This window comes from Syngnathus scovelli, chromosome 14 (assembly GCF_024217435.2).
Source record: "Syngnathus scovelli strain Florida chromosome 14, RoL_Ssco_1.2, whole genome shotgun sequence".
Lineage (NCBI taxonomy): Eukaryota > Metazoa > Chordata > Actinopteri > Syngnathiformes > Syngnathidae > Syngnathus > Syngnathus scovelli.
Window position 1 is genome coordinate 9,934,968 of NC_090860.1, and position 22,236 is coordinate 9,957,203.

Sequence of the window (22,236 nt, forward strand, 5' to 3'; positions counted from 1 at the left end):
AAGATAGTTCATATTTTTGCACCTCAAACAAGTACCGTATTTTCCAGACTATAAGCCGCTATCTTTTGCACAAGCTTTGAACCCTGCGACTTATAGTCCAGTGAAACTTATCTATGGATTTTTTATGATTTGTATGATATTGTATAAAAATACTCCATGCATGAGTCTTGAAGCTCAATTTCAAATCCTACCACTGTGAGCTAAAGCACTGGAGGTAAAACAACCGATGGTGAATGATGGACAGGTGTGCAGGCATTGTGCTTTTCTGAAGATCACTGATTTACATTCCAGTCACACACACCCACACACGCGCAGACTCTCCCCAAACACATCTTACCGTTTCACTCATGTGACTGCAGTTCAAGGTGGACCACCCACCCCTCAGCACCTAATCAAGAAGCAAATGGTTATCTTGCTTCCTAGCTCTTATAGGGGTGAAGCGTTATCGCCGGTTTCTGGTCCAACCTGAGATGGGAATGTAACCCCAAAAGCTACATCGAATCTATACTACTGAGAATGTATGTGAATAAAATCCTTTCCTCTTGAAGTCAGGTACATTACGCTGACTCGGAGTGACTGTTTCAAAGGTGTCAACAGTCTGAGAAGCATATCAGGTGTCTGTCTTTAAAGCCCATCCTGCTGTCAGTGAAGCTCTTTGGGCAATTACACGTCTGTCAAGTGTCGCCTAGCCGGGCTCTCACTGACAAGGGTTATGTCAAGCAGTCAGCCATTACAGCAACCCAAATGGAGTCTGCATTGTTTGGAGCTCGCAGGAAGTGGCTACGGCACGGAAGAATGAGCAGAGGCTCTACGTAGTGTGACTGAGGAATCGAGCTAACGGGTAGTTTTGGAGATTGGAGGACGGTTGTGTGTGTGTGGGAGTGAGTGAGGGGGGTGGGGGTTTGGGGGGAGTTTCATCATATTTCTCACAGCTAGAATTGCAGCAAGGGTGTTTTTTTCCCCACCTCAGTGTATTGAGCCTGGAGACTCATCTCGGCAAGTTAAATCTTAGCCCAGGGCACCAGCTTTTGTATTCATGAGTTCCAGTTGACCTGTCTTCAGGCTGTGAAGAGGGTTATGCAAAATGAAAAAGAAAAACAAATAGTAATCTAGGGACAGGTCTTCCATTTTTTATTGAGTCTTATTGATAGTGCATTTTTTTGTGTGTGAAATACAAATACATATTATATCATTAAAACAACAATTTAACCGAATGTGCACACTTTGTTTTGATTAGCCGGGGGGAAGGCCGTGTTCCATCCTACAAGGGCATAAAAGCACTCTTCCATTTATGCAAGTGTAGGAAAATACCAAAATTAAGAAAAATAAATAAAGAATATTGGACTGCACTTTAGTTAGACCTCTTGCACATGAACACAAAAATAGGGCCCTGATACTTTCAAGTAATCTAACTGGTTGTAATTTCTCCATCTTCATCTCCATCCAGGAATGCTGACTCATCCTAATTCTTAAATAACCAACAAATCAATAAATTCTCCACCATTCACAAAGTGCTTTGCACCCTCATTGTGTCTTTTCAATGTGTATAACATCCTGACAGCATGATCAGATTGTTTCCCAGCACTGCGTACACTTCTAATGCTTTGTTTGCTTTGTCGACTGAATTGTGTATCACAGGTGCTCGGAGTTAAAAGCCCTCGCTAGTAAAAGAAGAAGAAAGATTGAATCTGGGTCACTTGAATGCATTCTCGTCCGTCAATGCGCTACATCTCCTCAAGCCCGAGACGTAAGGCACATTGTCAAGTATTAATGAAGAAAGCGTCCCTGTAGGACTGGTGTTTGTCAAACCAAATTACATACATTCAGTTGGAAAGGTGAGGATTAATCTTTCAAATCCCTTCTGGATGTGTAGGATGGCCCCCCCACATACGGTCCCGAGCTGGAAATAACTCCCCTGACACTGACACGAATTGGCTGAGCAGAAGCATTGTGCTGTTATGTATAGCACACTGTACATACTGCATGATGGGATTCTGCGAACGTAGACACACATGCTGACAGCAAGACACCGCCTTTTATGGCAGCTTCTAAATATTTACTATACACACATACAACAAAAACTAGAGCAGAATGTATCTGAACGATGTTCCAGCTACACTTTGGTGTATTCCGCCAGGGAGTTTGGCACAGATTTTTGTGTGCAGAACATAAGTCACAGATTTATTTGAAACTATTTGTTGAAATTTGTTCAACAGATTACAAGCCTTTCCAAAGTGACTTCTATCAAGTCTGTTTACTTTGTTTGGGAGGAAGCAAGCAACGCTGATAGGAAAAAAAGAATGGAAAATGATTTGTAGCAATGGTTGAAGCGCCAGTCCCATGTGGTGGGGGTTTGTTGTGGAAAGCTAAAATAATTCTCAGTCAATTAGACACTGTTGATAATGCAGAGAATGGCTGTGTGATGACTGCTGCTTTATGGCGGGGATTTGGCCTGCCATGGGAAGGAAACATTGGAGGTGCCCCCCCACCCTTCCTCCCATGCTAGTGTCTTGCTGAGATTTAAATAAGCCTCAGATTACTTGAGGGCCTTTAAATGCAAATTTGGGTGAGCGTGCAAAGCCCCTACTGTAAACCTCAACCTTATCATTTGCCTCCCAGATTATGGCCTGTCTGAGATGGGAGGCTGGCTGCAGGCCCCCCGGTAAGCTGCAGGCCAGGGGCCACTCTGGGTAGATAGAGAGAAAGCGCAAGAGAGGGAAGATGGATGGATGGTATGTATGCCAAGGTCAACGTTGTCTGCACTCCACATGATCAGCCAGCATCGGGAAATTTGAATCGTGGGATTTTATAGTGTAGCATATTTGTGCACACTTTGATTAATTGGTGTTTTATTTTGAAATCCCGATTCCCCTCATTCCAGTTCACTTGCTTTCCTCATGCGTCTGCTAGCTCCGCCCTTATTGTGGTCACCTGTTCTCAATTACCTCATGTTTTAAATAGTCTGCATCCCACCTATCTTGTGCTGAAGTCTTCTTTTTGTGCACACCGAAGTGGTCATAGCCGATGAAGCATTTCCTTGCCAATCCATCTCTACGCCACAGTCCTCCATTAACCAGGTCTTGTCAATTGTGCAATAATCAATTAAGAGAATGAAAATAAGTGAGCATAACTGCCTTGTATATTGTATATGATGGTGCACAGCTTGCTTATGATGGAGTTAGAATAGCAGATGTTGGCCTATTGCCTCCAATGACATTTATGCTTTTGAAAGATGAAAGACTGCTGGCTTGTCAATGTATTTCTATTTTGAATGGGTCTCATATCATCACTTAATGATTTGAAAAGACTGTTGGGGAAAGCAAACCGGAGCCAACAAACCCGTGACCCCTGCTCACTCTTTCACTGAGTCAATGTGCTAAACAGACGCAGGTTCTGTTTTTAGAGGCTTACACTTCTCTCATGGAGCAAATATGAAGTAGATGTAAAGGATATTCTCGAAGAGAAAATCTGAAACGGCATTGGTGGTTTATATGATTGCATCGTTTTAGTGGTTGCATAAAAAGGTGAATTGAGTATGATAACGACAATTTCTTTTACAATCTCAAGAGGTCGCTGAACTGCAACGCGATGCTTCAGCATATGTTTCAGCACTATAAAACTTCATGTCAGGCCAGCCTCGTGTGTTTGTTGCGCATCTGGCTCACACAGCTGGTGTCGACAAAGACCTACGCTGTCAAAAAAAAAGCACCACACTTAGGTCAAGGTCACGGTGGGAAAAGTTGCTAGTGCTTACGGTGGCCACCTTGTTGTGGTAGATGACTCATTCTGTCTACAACACCACCTACCGCCCTGCTAACAAAGTCGCACTCATGCAGACAATTAAGGCCCCCCCCATTCTATATGCGTCCCCTTGTCATACATCGGCCCTTTCTCCAGGTGCTCACGGAGAATATGGATGAGGTCGAGGACATGAGCCCACCGGAGAGAGAACAGATGTCACATGCTTCTTGCACCATCCTCACAAAAATAGTTCGTATGTGTGTTCAAGCAATGTTGGAGGTGAAAGTTAAAGTCGGCCTTGCCTCTCTCAAGGGAAAGGCTGGAGGGGGGCAGTGAAATAATAATCAAGATTATTTATAATATTTTTAATTGTAAAAACAAACATATATATTGTATTTGTATTTGCTATAACTCTCATGATTAGACATTGCGCTTCTTTGATACGTCACAATGCATCTAATATCCACCATAATCAATAATATTGTGCATACGTACTTCATTTAAATAACCGTCCCGAGAAGAGGTGATGTATCACTAGGGTGGGGGAAGTCATTTTGTGATGTTGCAAGTGACAAGACAAGGTCCTTTGTCATGGCAGCATGTGTGCAGCCATGTATCATTCATGGCTCCGATTGTTGACATTGTTGATTACATGAGGCACATTAATGGCACCGACATAGCTTCAATGCAGATTGCTGGTTGTTTTGCTAGGGTATAATCCTGATTAAAAACATTTTACCTTTGTTATAATTACACGCACAGGACCCTTAGAGTGTGCTCTCAATTGTCAATGATCTCATTAGACATCTGACTGATAATAAACATTTGTTGCTCTGGTTTCTACATGGGCTAAAGAGCTACTGGGTTCTTTGACATGCCTCCCTCTGTGATAGCCCGAATGAACATACATTTTATTCAATTGGCCTGTCGGATTAGCAGAATATTCTATGGATTAGCTGCTTGATTGACTGATGCTTTTCTCTTTTTTTTTTATCCAGAGTCTGGTCTACTGAATGGAGTCTTGAGTGGTGTACTAATTTTTACAGGCCATGTTTGGCCACAAGGGAATAAGAGACGAGAGGACTTTGGAGGACCATGGAAGTTGCATATGCATATTGTAAGTACTATAAATGCACGCATTGCATGTTTATATAAATATATATGCTGTATGTTCTGTACGTGCATATGCTCAGCAAGCTTTTTAATCAGAGCCATGGTCTGCTGAGGTTTGCACGTCGGCCATTCATCTTTCATTTAGAGGCGACGTCACGCAAAGGATGAGTGTGCATCCTGCATGTGTGTGCAACCGCAGAATGAGTACATGTTACACAAATGTTCATAATTACACATAGCTTTGTAGAAGGAAAGTAGTTGGTAGGATGGAAAGTGGATTTGAAAGCTCATTACATAAATCTACAATCAGAGGGTATGCCGGTGATTCAGACGATGGTAAACATGTTGGGAAAATGAGGGAATGTTTTAGATTTTAGTATTTCCGATGGTTTAGTCATCACTCGGTGGAAGTTTTATGGGTATGATGGTATACGTATGTGGAAGAACTGCGTTGTGGGGCGAGAGAATTGAAACGTTTCTGCTTGCGGAACCTTTATCCAAAATCCCTTATGGTTATATAGTTCAGTTCCAGGAAAATACACTTGTACAGCTGCACAAATCACAGAGTTTGATTGGTTCCCACGTAAGAATAAATAAATAAATAAATAAATAAATACACAAATAAATAAATAAATAACTAAATAAATGAATATTTCATCATAGTTATACTACTGAGAGAAATGTAAACAAAATGAAGATGTAAACACAGATATATATATATATATATATATATATATATATATATATATCACTTGAGAGCAGCCGGGTACAGACACATGCAGTGAATGAACGGTCAGGAGATTTATTTGTTTGCTGTAATAAGGACTGTAAAACAGTAAGAGCTCTGTGCAGCCTTGCAGCCCCGCCACCCCCCTCCCCTGCCCTATGGGTACAATCAAATGTTGCCAGTAAATCAATAGAGCTGGGAGAGGTTTTTATAACCCAAGTTTAACACCCGGCTCTAAGTGCTCCAGGTGGCAGCTCATTTGTTCATTATCCCAACTTATCACAATAAACAATGGCAACTCTGATTGGACTGCCCCAGCGACTTCACCAGGGAAGAATTGCTGAGGAAGAAGCTTCACCCAAAGTCCACATGGGGAAGGGAAAGACAATAACAGAAGAGAAGGAAACAAGAGGGAATTGGAATGGAACACCTATTGAAGTACGCGGGCAATGCAGGTTAGAATGAACAGCAGATGAACTCTTCTGGCTGTCGGGCTACATTTATTCCTAGCATAGGCCTTATCTGAGCCAACAGCAATAAATAGACACCAGGAGAACATCTTTTAACAAGGGATAAAATGTTCAATGTTTCTCACCTAAGTCTTCGAGAAACAATTCGAAAATTTGGATAAGAGAATCTTTGAATGAAGCGAATGCAGTTTGGCAGACAGACCTGATCACAAAAATAATCTTGGATTCAATCCTGGATTTTTATATTTTCAACATAATCAATGGATGGGATGAATACATATTTTCTTTCTCTGCCTCCTCTCATGTCATCATCTGACCAAAACTCTTTTACAAAACTCTCTTGTTTAAGATTTAAAAGCTTTCATCAACTTGCATTGCTTTGATTGATCAAGATCCAGAATTCTTGGTGCCTTGTGGACACACTGTTCCAGAAGCGTATGACGACATAAGACATCTGCTTCGCGCTGATGTCAGCCGTATGTGATCGTCGGAAATAACGTGGCGAAAATCAGCAATCCGTGCGTACTGAAACTCAAGAATCCCACTCACAGGAAGGGGAACACTTTTGCATATGTTTGCCTCATCATAACAAACCATGTTTGACCTGAACCGAGTGCTGTTATGTTTTAAAGTAAAGCAGTTCCCAGCATAGTATAGATCAGGTAAAGGCATCAGAAAGAGTTGAAAAGGAGATTGAAGACCCTCCTTGTGCATAGTTTAAGCAGTAAAATAGGCTTACGCGTTTGCACATGGCTTTACCCGAGGGTACTTACTGCATGAGATTGCATTTTTGTGGTTCCATTGGGAATTGATCCCGAAGACCAGGAGGACACAATTTTTTGTGTGTGAATCTCACACTAAATACAACCTCATGTTTCTGTCTTGTAATCATTTGGTTGTGTAAAAACAATGGTGAAGCAAACTGAAAAAAGATGCAGCTATTCAAATTTTGTGTGCTTAATTCATGACTCTTGTACAGGAGCGTGGCAGCTGGAATTTGTAATTATGCAACACAACCGCTCTTTTTACCGAGCTACCGGCTTCTGCATAATTTACACGTCTATTAGCTCATCAATTACAGTGTAATTACTTCATTGCACACAGCTAGCTTTTTACTATATAATACAGCAAGTCTTCAAGTAAATATGTTTAACATACAAACAAACAAACAAACAAACATCAGAGTGAGTGAACAAATGCTAACTAAAAAAATCTATAGAAGAGGAATAAAAAAATGGAGGAAAATATTTTAGTATAACAATAATTATATAATATATATGTTATATTATTATTATTATTATTATTATTGTTATTATTAATAATATATTAAGTGAACAAATGCTATATCAAAAAAATCTATAGAAGAGGAATAAAAAAAATACCCAATCATATGGAGGAAATTATTTTTAATGGACAACTTAAGATTTGTGGCTCACATATGCACACCTTTTACCTTCTCACCTCAGTTTACTTTTTTTGATTAATTAATTACCTTTTTTTTTTTAAATGCATTATGCATGATAAGACTCACTTTGCAATGGATACAAACCAAAGCCCGGTTGCACGCTTTGGGATGGCAAATCTATTGACTGTCAACAGCAGCTCATTTGGTATGCATTACTTATAAAAGGATAGATTTGTTTCAGTGCAGTGAATACTAACAATCAAAACAACGCAAAGGGAATCAAAGTGCTTATGAGCCTTTTTGCATTAGGGCAATATGGTTAAAATTCCAAGCACTTGCAGAAGAGAGATTGATGTGAATTTAGAATCCTATAGGTGCCCGTTCCACCTGTTCTCTCTTTAAGTGAAAGTCCCTCTAGATTTCTTTGTAGCAAACATTAATGGCAGTCCCAAGCCAAACCGCAGCTTACAAAACGCTATTAGGAATAAATCCGTGTGATTATTTCCCCCAAAAGAGTGTATCGAAATAGAAATAATCTGGTCGTGTTGAATTGTCGCCATTATGAAACCACGAATAATACAATTTTTAGTATCATGATAACATGATTGTGAAGTTGTTTTTGTCACAATGTATTTTATAGCTTACAACATGTTCCTGTTTCCACTCCATTTGTCCCGCTACCTATGCGAAAAATATTGGAACAGCGTGTAAGTGGTGAACATGTAAAAGTCCGTGTATGTTTTCTACAAAATTTTAACGGTGGCGTCCTTTTATTGGTATCCATGGTTCTTCCTAAAACGCTCCATAAGTTTATAGGTCTGTAAACAAGCAGCTGAAACTTATGGTTCACATTAATCGAAAAAGGTTTACAGTGATTCCATTTATTAGCTCAAATAAAAGCAGAGGGCTGCAGCATCTCTTCAAATTTGCGTGAAACGCAAACATTGTGCACACAATGTATCTTGCATAAACAGAGACATCGTATATATTTGCAGGCCTGCACTTTCCATGATAATCCAGAATCAGCAGTGAGCGGGTTCACACAGCTGTTTGGGCTGCTGCAGGTCATAGCTGTGATAAATCTGGGGGAAGCTAGTCTCTGTAATGAACTCCAGAAGGAGTCCGGGAGTTAAACACTGATGAGCAATGGAAATTGTGGTCAGCTTGAGAGCAGTTTGAACTGTCTAACAGGCGTGGACAAGATGGGAGGAAGGAAACGGCCAAATGTTCCAAGGCTCAGCCACGGGCCTATTTTTGGAGAGGAGGGGAAGAGGAGGCCAGCTGTGCAGGAGTGGAACATTGCATGTGGCTGACTCCTGAAGAAAACTCAGCAGAAGTCTGCAGAGAGATTACTCGCACTGAGGCGCTGTCTACTTAAAAACTTTAATGTTGGGCTTGCCTTTTTGTTTTTGTATGACTGTAGGGAAAAAAGCAATGCGGCAAGCCACCGTTGCATAACTCTCTGGAGACACTGGTAGAAATCATTGGATCTCCTTTTCTGTACAAAATCTAACAACCTCTTTAATTTAATCAGCAGTTTTTTACTTTTTGGTTACCAAACGCCGAAAACCCAGCACATCTCTTTGGCATACAAACATTTTCTGCTTTGTATAAAAAGATTCTATTTCCACCAGGAGATGCAGCTCGGTTTGGTTCGAAGTAGTCTTGTGTTTCCACCATATGGTGTGTAGGCGGGATAGCGGTGGCTGTGTCAGCTATGTAAATAGTGTGACATCATAACAGCATGACTGAGTAAATCACAAATGAATTTAACTCAGAAGGAATGTAGGCTGACATTATCTGGCATGGTCAAATTGCAAACATTTTCGAATCAGTCTCAGTCTTTCCACTCCCTGTATGTCCGTATTTGTCCTTCTTCACACTAATTACTCTAAACTGTGTCTTTATCATTGACCCATACTATATATATATATAATTTGATTAGTACCAAAAATAAATAAATCAAATAATATTTCTGAATCAGCACGTTTTGGCCAATTAGTTTTATGTGGGTAAATATTACCCAGGCTATTTTGATTCCTGATTTAAAATTTTCCAGACATAATAGTAAAAACAATCCAGAGATAAATTCACACATATCATGGCAATGCAAAAGAAATTATCTGAATTTTCTAAAAATTCCGGGCGGCATTACAGAGCTAATTTCTCAGGCCCAGGACTGAAATGAAAAGTTTTTGAGTATGAAACCCCCCCAGGCGGAGATTTATTTGGCCAAAGAATAATACCATAAATAATTTTGTACTTGCTGCCTGTGCCCAAATGCCTGCTTGTTCTTATCCTGGCAGGTGTAAGCAAACCCTTGGTCAAGCAAAAGCAAACCAGCTATAAAGGGAGACAGGAAGGGGGGGAGATATGGGAGGGTGAATATTTTTTTGGGTGGTCTGGAGTAAGTGCTTTCTCACATTCTGTTTTTTCTGCACCACCTTTCACCTTTCAATGATCTTTGATTCCTTCCATTTGTTGGCCACAAAAGATTCTTTGTGAACATGCAACGGTAATGGTTCCTGTATTGATATGCATAATACACTCCAATGGCTGCAGTTTGGTGCATTCGTATTGACGTGCATTCACTGTCACCGCCGCTTATTGTCTCGATAATTGATCGTATTGATCGCCGTCAGTGAAAATGAACTCAAAGAGTAGTTTAAAAGGTGAGAATGTTTCAAGAGAATCAATATGAATCAATAGCCAAAAGGGCGACACCGTTATTGCCCCGTCGTGTATTGGGTGGCCTCGGCTGGTTCCAGTTTAATTTGGCTTTTATTTGTGTTTTGAGTTCCAAACATTCTTGCCATGAGTCTCGTCTGGCTTATGTCTTGACAAAGTAAATAAATCACGCCGTACCTTCGCCGAGTGGGTTGGAATGTCAAAAGTCAGGAGGTCAGCAGAGCCAACAGCCAAATTAGGTTTGAAGACGCCACACACATTTGATTACCAGCTAGCTGTCCAAGATGGCTGGCTGACGAGTTGAGAGATTTGAGAGGAGTTGAGTCACTTTGTGTGAAAGAGTGCAGTGCTATATGCATTTGACACTATGTCGCAGTGGGACTACGGCTGGTGAACACTTTTGGCTGTCGGGCAAGAAAGTTGACACTGAAGTGGCAATGCTCTGCATCATCCTGTCACATACATGCAAGCGCTAATTTAATTGATTTCCAACTAGATACTCCCAATTCCCTGACAAAGTGTACGGCGATGTGAAGAAATATTGCCTTAGATTAGATTAGATCACGTTCCAACATATTCTATTGAATCTCGCATTTTTGTGGCCAACTATAGACTAGAGTTTAGACCGCCTAAAAGCAGGTCTAACTTGTGGCACAGGTGGTAAAACACAATTTTTGCAAAATTAAACGAGGCAGAGGCATTCTCTCAATCATTGTCCAAATGAATTTTATTGGACTTAATTATCATGATCAAATAATAGCTAAATATTTTTACAGCATGGTCAGGGTGCCAAATCAACTTTTCAGTTTGTTATTTTATAGATTTTATTTAAATGCACAACCATTACCGTGTTTAATAATATGCTAACCCACAAAATGCCTTTTTATTGCGAGTCATCCTTCGCCTTGAAAAAATTAGGAAAGCAGTCTTAGTTTTCGTACATCTTGTTCCAATTTGAGTTTTATTTTTTTCATAAGACCACAAAATAATTTTTTGGAACACGCTTCTTTTCCAATTATTTCCAATGCCAAAACTTAACGACTTCTGTCTTCTGCTCTCCATAGTAACACGGTACATTCGAGACGTGTTTGGGTCACGGGGTTTAAAAACATTTAAAATGATTGCTGACAAGTTAAGCAGTTTGCCACTGTTGGAATTTTATGGAGCAGTTATTCAGAGAAAGCCAGGAATGCCATTCCAAACAAATTAGGCTTTAGAAGGCTCAAATGACAGGATTTCTTGTAATTGGAAACGATGAAATGAATGTTTGATATGTGGCTTTCAAGCGGCGCAATGAAGGGAAACTTGTGGTTTTCCTACCTCATCCTGCTCTCATTATAAATCTTCACAATGATTTATAATGTGGCTTTTGGCTGAATAAACAGTTATGATTTGGCGCAACGCAGACACGGTAGACACGCAACTTCAACAAGCCTTGCTGTATGCAAACCATGGAAATGAGAACACTAAGGATCCTCGCTGGTGGCCATTATGAATGTAAAGTCATGCATTATAGATTCGCAGGTGAATTTATTTATTCTCCCGCAAAAGTCGGAAATGTAAGCTGGGCCTGAATCGATGCGAGCGAGTTCATCTCTGTCCGCCTAATCATTCGCTAATGGCTACTATCAATTGTCGGCCCCTCAGCTTCACCATCCCTGCACTTGCAATTAAAGTCAACAAGCACATACTGTACTGTCGGCTAAAGGTGCTTGAGCGCCGGATTCCGGGTTAATGTATTGATTATCCTCTGCATGGTGAATTGGATTTATTCCGCATCATCAGTCTTGTTTATTTATTTATAAGCCTGCTGTAATTCATCAAAAATGAAAGATTTTCCTTCTTGGTGATGGGTGTGAGCATGGCCTCTCGAGGTAATCAAATGTGTTGTTTGTGTTTTTAACTATAACACAAATCGGCCATTGACGAAGTCGAATTTACCCGTGTATGTAATGTACGTCGTTTTGTTTGTCGCACTGATTTTAAAAGGCATTTGAATATGTGCCTTATTTATTTGCTTGTAAGGGAGCATGCCCTGCACTCACACATCATTGACAAATACAACAGAGTACAAAGGGAATCTTGCTTTTGGAGCAGCATTATTTATTCATGGTGCCCTGGAGTCTTCCTGTCCATTCAGACATCAGGGTAGTGGGTCTGTTTCACTCTTTTATCTTGTTAGGGGAATATATTGACACCAGTTCGACGACATAGTCACATCAGAGTAGAAAGTATATATTTTTTTAAAGTTCATTGCGTTGCATGTTATGGTTGTTTTGGTATAGTGAAACAATAAATACTGTCCCTTTGCAACTTTTTTTCTGCTTTTCATTAAATCCCATTTTATTACTTTTCTTGAATATGCCATTTTTCCACTAGCCTGACAATTCCCAACACTGTTGTTTTGTTGAGTTATGCATGTATCATAATGATTACATTCAAGCATATACAGGAGGTGTCTAGTGAATATTTTATTGGTGTCGCTCTACATAATTCTTCCCGAAGGTCTGATCTCTACCGGTCAGTGCTATTCTAGTCTTGTTAATTATTTCCATCACTTGCATTTCACAGTGTAGAGCAACCATTTAGTTAAAAAAAAATCATATAACAAAATCAAGTCTCCAAATGTTCATTATTCAAATTACAAACAGCTCCTTATTTTTTGATAGCATCTTGATTCTTGATATATTATTAATATGATGCTTCTCTACGTCGCTGGAAGTAATTCAACGCTTAAGTCGCAGCTGAGCTCCGGGGAGCGTTGCTACTTTATGCACAACACAATGCGTGTGTGTCTTCGCTTCTTACTTTGGCATTGATGCACGCTAATGTACTCCACCTCCCCTTGGGTGGATCTGTCTGGATCATCTCATCACAATCCCATACATCCATCTCACCGTCCGATGGTGCGTCGCCTGTTATGAAACACTTTTAGCCAAGCGATGCTTCTTTAGATTGCTGCTGGCCAGCATGCGGCCTATTCACCGTAATACAATATTCTCCCTCTAGTACGCACCTGTCTCCCACTGACAAGCGTGGATCATTCTGTAGGGGGGTCAGCGGGGGTCTCCCATCACTGTCCAAGTCTGCCGCGTGACTGACGCAAATCCTATAGAATGGCTCGTTTTCAACTTGAGCATGCATCCCCTCTTGACACTGCCTGCAGATCGCCAGTAACAATATCACCTATACAATCAATTTCACTGCTGCCTTTGAGGTCCCCGTGGAAGCCATTGATCCACGCTTTCATGTCACGCCCTTTCAAAAATTGCAACCTTTTTGATATCGGCATGGCCTGATCACCAAGCTTGCCCGTGTCGCTCTCAAGTGGGCTGACGATGGAGGCAGCGAGTCCCGGGCAGAGCCGCAGCGGTGTCACAGGTGTCAATACCGCTGCCTCTTATTGACAATCGTGCTCCCGTGGACCCCCTGAAATGACATCTTAGATGACTAGACCCCACTTTAATCCTGACCCTAAACCTCATCCCTGAAATATGTAACTGCATGGCCCCTCGGAGGGGAATTCATTTTTTTCCCATTTGGAAATCAGAAAGACTTTCAGCGGCGGGCTACGCCAAATGGGAAGGTCAGTGCTACACGAAGACTGAGCTATACTATATAGCATGAGATCTATTTTTATGGAGGAAAATGAATAAAAGCAAGTAGGCGAATGTGGTCAGACAGACTAGAAATGAGCAAAATGATAATTTATTTGAGCAAGAATCCCATTCATTGTGTGGATTACACTCTTGTCTTGAGACAAATGAGAGAAATGGAGTGCACAACTGGTTGAAATCAACAGAGGTGGTCTGAAGTTTGTGGTCTGAAGGACTTCAATCCTAATCTATGAAGACATCCACTATGCTTTTGTAATTCAAATAAAACAGGTGTGCATGTTTTAATATAAAATATTTAAAAGGTATAAATAGACTAGATTAATTCACAATATTATTGCTCAAAAAAAGTTTTCTGTTCATCATGATTATTCATTGTAGTTGTGTAGTACATTAGAGTTTGTTATTTTTTATTTTTTTTTCCTTGGGCAAGGATATCTAGAAAAAAAAAAAAAAAAATTAGCAACCCCAAAAAATTCTTCAGACAATGCTGATAAATACAGATAAAATACGTTCTCTATGGTCGATGGGTGGAAATGTGGAGAAACATTCTCAGAAAAAATAAAAAAATACCCAATAGTCAATTATTTGACCTGGCACCTGGGGAAAGTCTAAGCATATTTCAGGAGGTACTACCCTGCAGCCCCTCTTTCGGCTACTTTTCTATCTTTGAAACCCGTAATGACGTTTCTCTACTATCCTAAGCCGTTTGGGTTCACATTGGCTCAGAAGTGATGCTTAAGATGCTTAAAATCATCCATAAACTGCTCATTGTTTTAAGAGGGGCCAGCCACGGTCATTTGATACTGGCACTCGACTGCCTCCTCGCCCCTAAGCTATCCTGTTATTTGACTCTGGCGGCACACGTGGGAGCTGTGCGGATGAAATATTGCCATTATAAGGCGAGTACACATTGCTAGTGAGGGATGTGTGCAAAGCCTCCTTTGCCACTAGGGGAAATGTTAAGAGCTCTGACTGAAATCTCATTGTGGGAATAAATGTTGCTAGCTCGCTCTTAACAGTGTCATTTGCCTTTCCTTGACACGTGCTCTTTTCTGCACAGGAAACTTCTCATTGAGTTAATTAACATTTGAAGAAATAATGAAAGGGAGACCATTTTTACATGTCCATCAGTGCCTGATGGTTGTGTTCACTTGAAGTGCCATAAGTCGCCTGAACTGACAGCAGATGGTGCTCTTCGGGCACATTCGCTTTGGCCTGCTCCTTTGAGCAATCCATCATCATTCTCCTTCCCTGTCTTCTCCCCTCAACACCACTGAGAGGAACTCTGGACCACCATCCTCCTTGCCATCATTTACCTTTGTGCAGCGGGAATGTCAGCCTGCACAGCCTTGAGTTTTTTTTTGTTTTAATCCGGGGAGCCGGCGGCAGCGAGTCGGCGTACAGTTTAGACAGGGATCCACAGGGCGCTTCTTAATGATGTGGTTCACTGATAAACCTGGCAAGACTGGCTGACGGAGAATCGTGTCTGTGCGGAGAGAAAGCCCCCACCTCAAAAAAAAAGAGGCACAGTGTATAGGGACTACGAAAAGAAAGCACAGCGAGAGGGCAACCAAAGTTCAACGCTTTAAACTTTCAAACTTGTCTTCAATTCCACAAATGGTTGCGTTATAGAGCAGATGACGAATGGCTTTCCAGGAGAGGAGGCATCGCATGAACAATACTTCAAAGTGCTAGGAGCTAACTAAGACACAGAGGATTTGCAAGAAAACAAAAGGAATAATTGCCACTGAAAAACAGGTCGTGATTTTCTCGGCAACATTGTGATGTTGTCAGGATTATCTTGACGTATTCATTCTTATAAACTCAAGACCTTTTTTAGTGGGGTCTCAAATTTTCTTACTATGACTTTTTTTGTAGTATTGTGAACCCTGCATTATCTACAGTGACTGTTTTTTTCTGTTGCTCACTTACTTGCTGAAAAACCCAATAGTTCCACCACTGTCATTTCCCGCACAGTCTTTATTTCCTACCAGGGGGTCCAATACCCCAGTAATCAATCGGGTCTTTTTTTCTTTTCTCACTGATAATACATGTTGCACATCCCCAGTTCTAGTCGTCAAGCGATCAAACACTCAAACTGGCACAGCTTGTTGTCGAGTAATATACTGGCGCACCCTTTTTTTTTTTTTTTTTTTAGAATCAGAGGTTATCTTATTAGCATACTAATTTTTGACACTTTGTGGGGATACTAAAAGAGGAGCTCATCACTACTACCCCAAGAGCTTTCTGAACCATGACTACAATGCAAATATTTTAATAGGCCAGAATTTTCCATGGCGGTGTATTACGGTGATGAGATTAAAATCCGATTTTTTTTTTTTTTTCCCGTCCAGTCAGCAAAAGCTGTATCGGGGCAGTCGATTAAGATTTGTCGTAATGTGATGGGGTATAGTTTGAAATGATCCCCTGCTCTGCTAAATGTATGACAAGCTACTTCTAAAAGGGTCAGCGCCGTGCCCTTGATCCACCAGAGGCTTTAAATACACATTCTGCTGCTTTCAGCATATGCACTCATTCTCCCCGTCTCCCCCTCTCAAGCGAAACGTCAATGAAGTGAATCTGCAGACACTTTTTTATACATTTCCCACACAATAGGAATCAATGCACGACTAATTCTCATATTCATTAAGAAAATATGTCCGCACTTCCGTACCGGTTTTGAATGAGCTGACAAATTATGCCTTTTCACATTAGTGTTTTGATTGAGCAGCAGCCAGTTGAATTCAGACTTTTGTTCTCCCCCCCACCCCTCCCTCCCAGTTAATAGTCCTACTTAATACTCATCAATCATTTCTGTCAAAAATATTGATGGCTAGCAAGATTAAATCAGAGTTATTTTACTGCCACGGCTATTACACTGTATGTGGAAACATTTCTTGGTTTACTAGGAGTGAAAGCTCTTTTGCAGTGGATTGTGCTGACATTTAAATACCAGTGTGTTAAATCAATGCTTAAATTGTTAAATCATTTTGAGTATTTTTTTTTTTGCACATCTATGTAGTTTTATGATGGAATACTTGTGCATGACTTTTCAATGGGAATGTGTCATGGTGTTTTCAAGAGGTCAACCATATGTGGAGGATGTCACGCTGCATGACGACGTGCTTGCATGCAGTGGATGTGTCATGAGTGATGACATCACAAATGTAAATCATTGTGGCATTTTTAAGTGGCTGTAAAGCACTTAAACCTGAATCAATGAATAGTGTGTTTTATATACACTTATAGTTAATGCTAATTTGTGTAAAAATGTTTTTGAAAATCGTTATCCATCAAAGCTGCTTATTTTTTACATGCACATTTTCAAAAATAGGCAGCTAAATGATTTACTTGCTTGATTTATTTCAATTTGATGGGTGGGCAGTTCCTCCAGAGATCCAGCTATGATAAAATCAATTAAGCAGTCATTTGCTTTATTGATTTGTTTTTATTGATTTTTTTTATCCTCATATCTACTATCACAGCAAAAGCAAAAATTAGACATATTTAAAGTCAACAAAGAGTCAAATATTTTTATATACCGTGTGCCAATGTAATGTTATCAAATTAAATAAATGTTAATGATTAATAATGCAAGGGCAATTTACTGCATTTTGTTGCTTTAATTATTAAGATATCTATGATAAGAAACATTTTTTTCCATGTGAGAGGTTCATCACAGGAGATTTATGATAATAGCTGAGTGTAGAGCGAGCCTCATCAGCACCGCAGTGTTGTGAGCTAAGATGCCGTCGGACAGGTGCTACGCTGTGTGCCTCAGCGCCCCCAACAGAGTCCGATGCAGTCATGCTCGCCGGAGATGACATCACCAGGTTACGGCTCATCTGACTCATCCTCCTACGACACACGGCTCACCACCTAGGAAAGTGAAAATAGAAAAAGAAAAAAAAAAGAATTAAATCGCGCTAATCATCCTGCTCTGACGGGTGATGCTTTGCTTCAGTGCATCAATAGCTGTTTTATGTAAAACAAGAGTAAGTAGGTAGTTGGAGAAGAAATAAGCAATTAAAGTTGAATAGTCAAGAATAGGGATAAGGCTATTACACTTTTAGTGTGAGGGGGCTGTGACTCAGTGAAGGTCCATGGGTTCCTTGGACGTAAAGCAATGATGTCTTTAATTACCTTGCATAAAAATCCACCATATAATGCACATCATATGATTGCATTGCAGTGACTGTCTTACGCAAGACAAGGGGAAATATGACGGCAATGTAAATGGATGGGCTCGTTTTTGTCTCGGTAAAATTAATTTTGCAATTCCTACTATATTTTAGTCGAGGCTGAATAATTTTTTGCCATATGGAAACGTAATCTGTCAAGCACATAATAGAAGCTTCCAAAATGGAAGTGAAAGACGGCAACATAAAAATCAGAACCTGAGATGCAGGTAGGATGACTTTAACAGTAATGTGTTTATAAAAAGATGATGACGCCACGTAAAATCACAGTCTGCATTTTATTATTTGATGGTTTCCTGCAGATTTTCTCTCTTGCGAGCACATCTGATAAGTCGGCATTACATCATCCCTTTCCTTCCCGGCAAAGAGCGCCGTGCTGTGATGAGATCACAGCAGCGGCTCCATCACCATCTCATTCCCTTCCTTCCAACCCCGCAGCCACACACACCCACCACTCGTGTCATCCCAGCAGCGCAGCACACAGCCGCGGGACCAAAAAGATCCTTTCTTGACAGTTAGGGAGATGCTGTTTGTCTCTTATAAAATACTCTTCTGCTCGGGTTCATCCACGGGTGAAGCCTCTTCATTTCAGGTGTAACAGGAAGAAAATGTTTAACACACCACCATGTACACACATGCAAACCGATAAGTTACAACACTTCGGTGGTGTTTACAGAATGATCAAAGAGCATACAAATCATTTTTGGATGAAAAAAAAATGTTTTCCCCTTCTTTGCTTTTTCAATGACTCAACCATAGTGCAAACACATAGTCTATAAGTGTCCCTTTCAAAGGCTCAATCGGCTTGCAGCATTCTGATGGATGCTAACATTGAAATTTGAGTAGTACAAATCTTCAATGTGCCCCGAAGTCGTAATCACAGAACAACGAACACTCCCCGGTGCACTAATATTTACCGCCAAGTACAAAGGAGGCTGCATTTGTACGGCGCTAATGTAATTCATACTAGGATCAAACAAACTGGTTAACTAATTGCTGCAGAGTGGAGTGTAGGAATAATTTCTTCCAGGGTCAAATTATGGTCCATCCATCCATCCATCCATCCATCCATCCATCCATCCATCCATCCATCCATCCATCCATCCATCCATCCATCCATCCATCCATCCATCCATCCATCCATCCATCCATCCATCCATCCATCCATCCATCCATCCATCCATCCATCCATCCATCCATCCATCCATCCATCCATCCATCCATCCATCCATCCATCCATCCATCCATCCATCCATCGGACACATGTTCAGTTGTCATGATGTCATTGTTGTCATGTGGTTTCTGGACTGGCTGCAGTCACACACTCTACCCTCTGACTGTCCTCCACAAATCCCACCCACTCCCCTCCACCTCCAATCCAGCTTATCGTGTCTTTGACACTATAATGATGACAAAGACTAACCGGTAAACAGCAGCATTCAGCGCCACAGAGGAGCCTTTTATGGCCCAATGAAAGTGAGGGATGAAGCGAGGCCTGTCAGGGAGGAGAGCTCCAGCAAATCAACGCACAACAGCAAACAGTCAGATGGAGGAGTGGAGATGACCGCTGTGGCGTCACCGCTGAATTGAAGTGTTTGTCAGTCCATCCGTCAGTGTAATACCGTGCAACAAATCAGCGAAGTCCGTCTAGCTCTGTCCGTGGTCCAGGTCCCGACAGAACAGAAAATGAAAATTAGTTACGAGTAGTCTACAAAAATACATCTGAATATTTATTAATGGAAGTAAACACATCATGTCTTTAATAGTTTTCCTCTTTTCCCAGAGTTAAAAAATGTCTCTTAGTATGATGCATTGCAGTGCTCCAGACGCAGTTCTACACAACCACAATAATAAACATTAAAACTCCGAATAACTTAATTTGAAAAGGAACAACTATTGTATTCAACATTATATTGTACAAGCGTACCAAATGTTGAGCAAGTTACAGACTTTTTGCCATACGGCCGAACTTTCCATTACATTAAGTGTGTTGTGTCAAAACAACACCCTGTTTCAATTCAAGTAATTTAAACGGAAGGTCAAGTCAGATACATTCACGGCGCAGAGTCAGATTCTTCGTCCTTGTATACAAGCAATAGGCAGCACTTAATGTAGTTTTGTATTTTGGAAAACTTTCTCCTAGAGGTTCTTTTAAAGTCATTTGCCCAACACAACTCGTACAAACCAAATCCCCAGTTGAAAAATAATGTCTGACATGTCAATTTGGTTCACTTAAAGAACCAAAACACTTGTTTAGAGTTGGGAAAACGCATTGGCTTTAAAGTCTACATTTGACAAATAGCTCTGAGACGCCTTCCTCCTACAGCATGCACTTATTCATGTTCTACCACATGCTGCGCTTTGACTCTGTTGAATTAGTGCGTTTGCCAATTGAGAAGAGCCTAATTAGCTTTACATTGGCTTTGTGTGACTTTTCGGTACATGCATCAGCCCTGATGTTTTATTAAGCACAAACCTTGGAGACGCGTCAATCAAATGCTAACCCGATTAGAGTGTCACCAGCACTCTAATGGGTACAACTTGAGCAAATTTCTGTTATGTGCAAAGGGAGCTGGGGAGAGGATGACATCATGCAATCAGACTTGCATACACTGTGCTCAATAACACACAAACACACACATACACAGAGCCATTGAATTTCTCCTGTGCATATTGTCTGAGCTGCTATACTATGGTCACACTTAGTTGTTCCCAGCCAACGTTTATACTATGTTCAGACTGTTCCACAATTCCCCAGAAATAATAGAAAATAAATAATTAACAAACATCACAGTGCTTAGTAGTGATGGGAAAATGAAGCTTCAAATTTGCTTTATGAAACAGTTGTAATTTTTGACTGCTTTAAATGGCACTCTGTGTTCATTTTTAATCGGCAAGAACTTTATTTATTTTCTAAATTCTGGTTATTGCTCCCACAGCTAAAAAAAAATTTGCGAATTATGATATCTTAATTTGCTACTCTCAATGTGGTAGTCAGACATAATATTAATTGTAAAACCGAACTGCTGACCTGTCTAAAGTTTCTTCTTCTATAACCAGCTTTATTTTGCCTCCCTAAATGGAGATGAGCAAAATTGCAAAACATTTTGTCCTCGAATTCCTGATTTCCTTTGAAGCCTAGCAACATGTCTAAATGAAGGCCGTCCAAAAAACTTCAATGGCTTCCTGTTTGCTTGATATTATTTGGTGGTCTTTTTCACATGTGTGTGACATTTTAAAGAGGAAAAAACCTTGACCTGAGATTGGCAGTGTCCCTGAACAGGATTAGCGATACAGCACATGGAAAGATGGAATATTGAGCGAGATGTTTTAATTCCTTCAAGAGGCTGCATGCTGAGATACAACTAACAACCTCCTGTCAGCACACACACCCTTGGTGGTTGTGACACAGATGTGTGTGTGTGTATTGCCAAGTGCGAGGGGTGCACTGGGTTATCAATGTTAATCACCAGCCAAGCATATGGTCCTCTATCATCTCTTGATTGATCAATATATTGACACGATCGCACCTGCGCAAGATAAATCAGCCGTGAACATGAGCTAGTTGTTCGCGTCATTCAATATACATGAGAGAAGTGGCTCCCTGCGGTATAACTGAGGACAACCTGAAGGTGATGCAGCACGTAGGAGGAGCCTACATGTGTGTCACACACATGCAACACAACAGAAAGCTGTGTGGAAATGCATGTTCTCCTCTGATGACATCACCATCTTTGGAGAGGTAGCTGCATGGACCATTTTCCATAGGCTGTCCTCTGTTGCTGTGGAGAGACCTCCACCAATCCTCTCCCCTCCCACCTTCACTATATGCCAGCGGCGTCATGAATGATCGGTGACATCCCTTCCTCCAGTCGATCCAAAGACAACATTATGTGACTATCCCCCCAACCCACCCATCGCACCAACAACACACCTCACATTTTCAATGGCTGTGTTTATGGCTATTTATGGCTCACAGTGTGAGCGGAATGATGAGGCCGGGATGTGACATGTGGCAGCACATCATCTAACAGAGATGTTAACAAAACATTGCAGAATAACCTTTTCATCGCCAAATGTGTGAACACAAACAAGGCAGTGGAGAGGTGGAAGCAGTCAGGACACTGTAAATATTGTGTGTATTACATGCACAGTAAATAATGTGGAAATCGAGTCAAAAACAAATACAAGTAGTAATAAAATCATATACCGTATTTTCCGCACTATAAGGCGCATCTAAAAACCTCCAATTGTCTCAAAAGCTGACAGTGCGCCT

At 40.7% G+C, this 22,236-nt stretch overlaps 1 long non-coding RNA gene across 2 annotated transcripts in view; it reads left to right on the forward strand.

The window, feature by feature from the left end:
• Nucleotides 1-2,950: 2,950 nt before the first annotated feature.
• The window catches only part of LOC125981307 (uncharacterized), a 199,236-nt gene continuing 179,950 nt past the window's right edge, over nt 2,951-22,236 (forward strand). For both annotated transcript variants that reach the window (XR_011088118.1, XR_007485890.1), the window contains exons 1-2: nt 2,951-3,077; nt 4,740-4,858. This is a non-coding gene — a long non-coding RNA (uncharacterized lncRNA). The remainder of the gene's footprint in view (nt 3,078-4,739; nt 4,859-22,236) is intronic.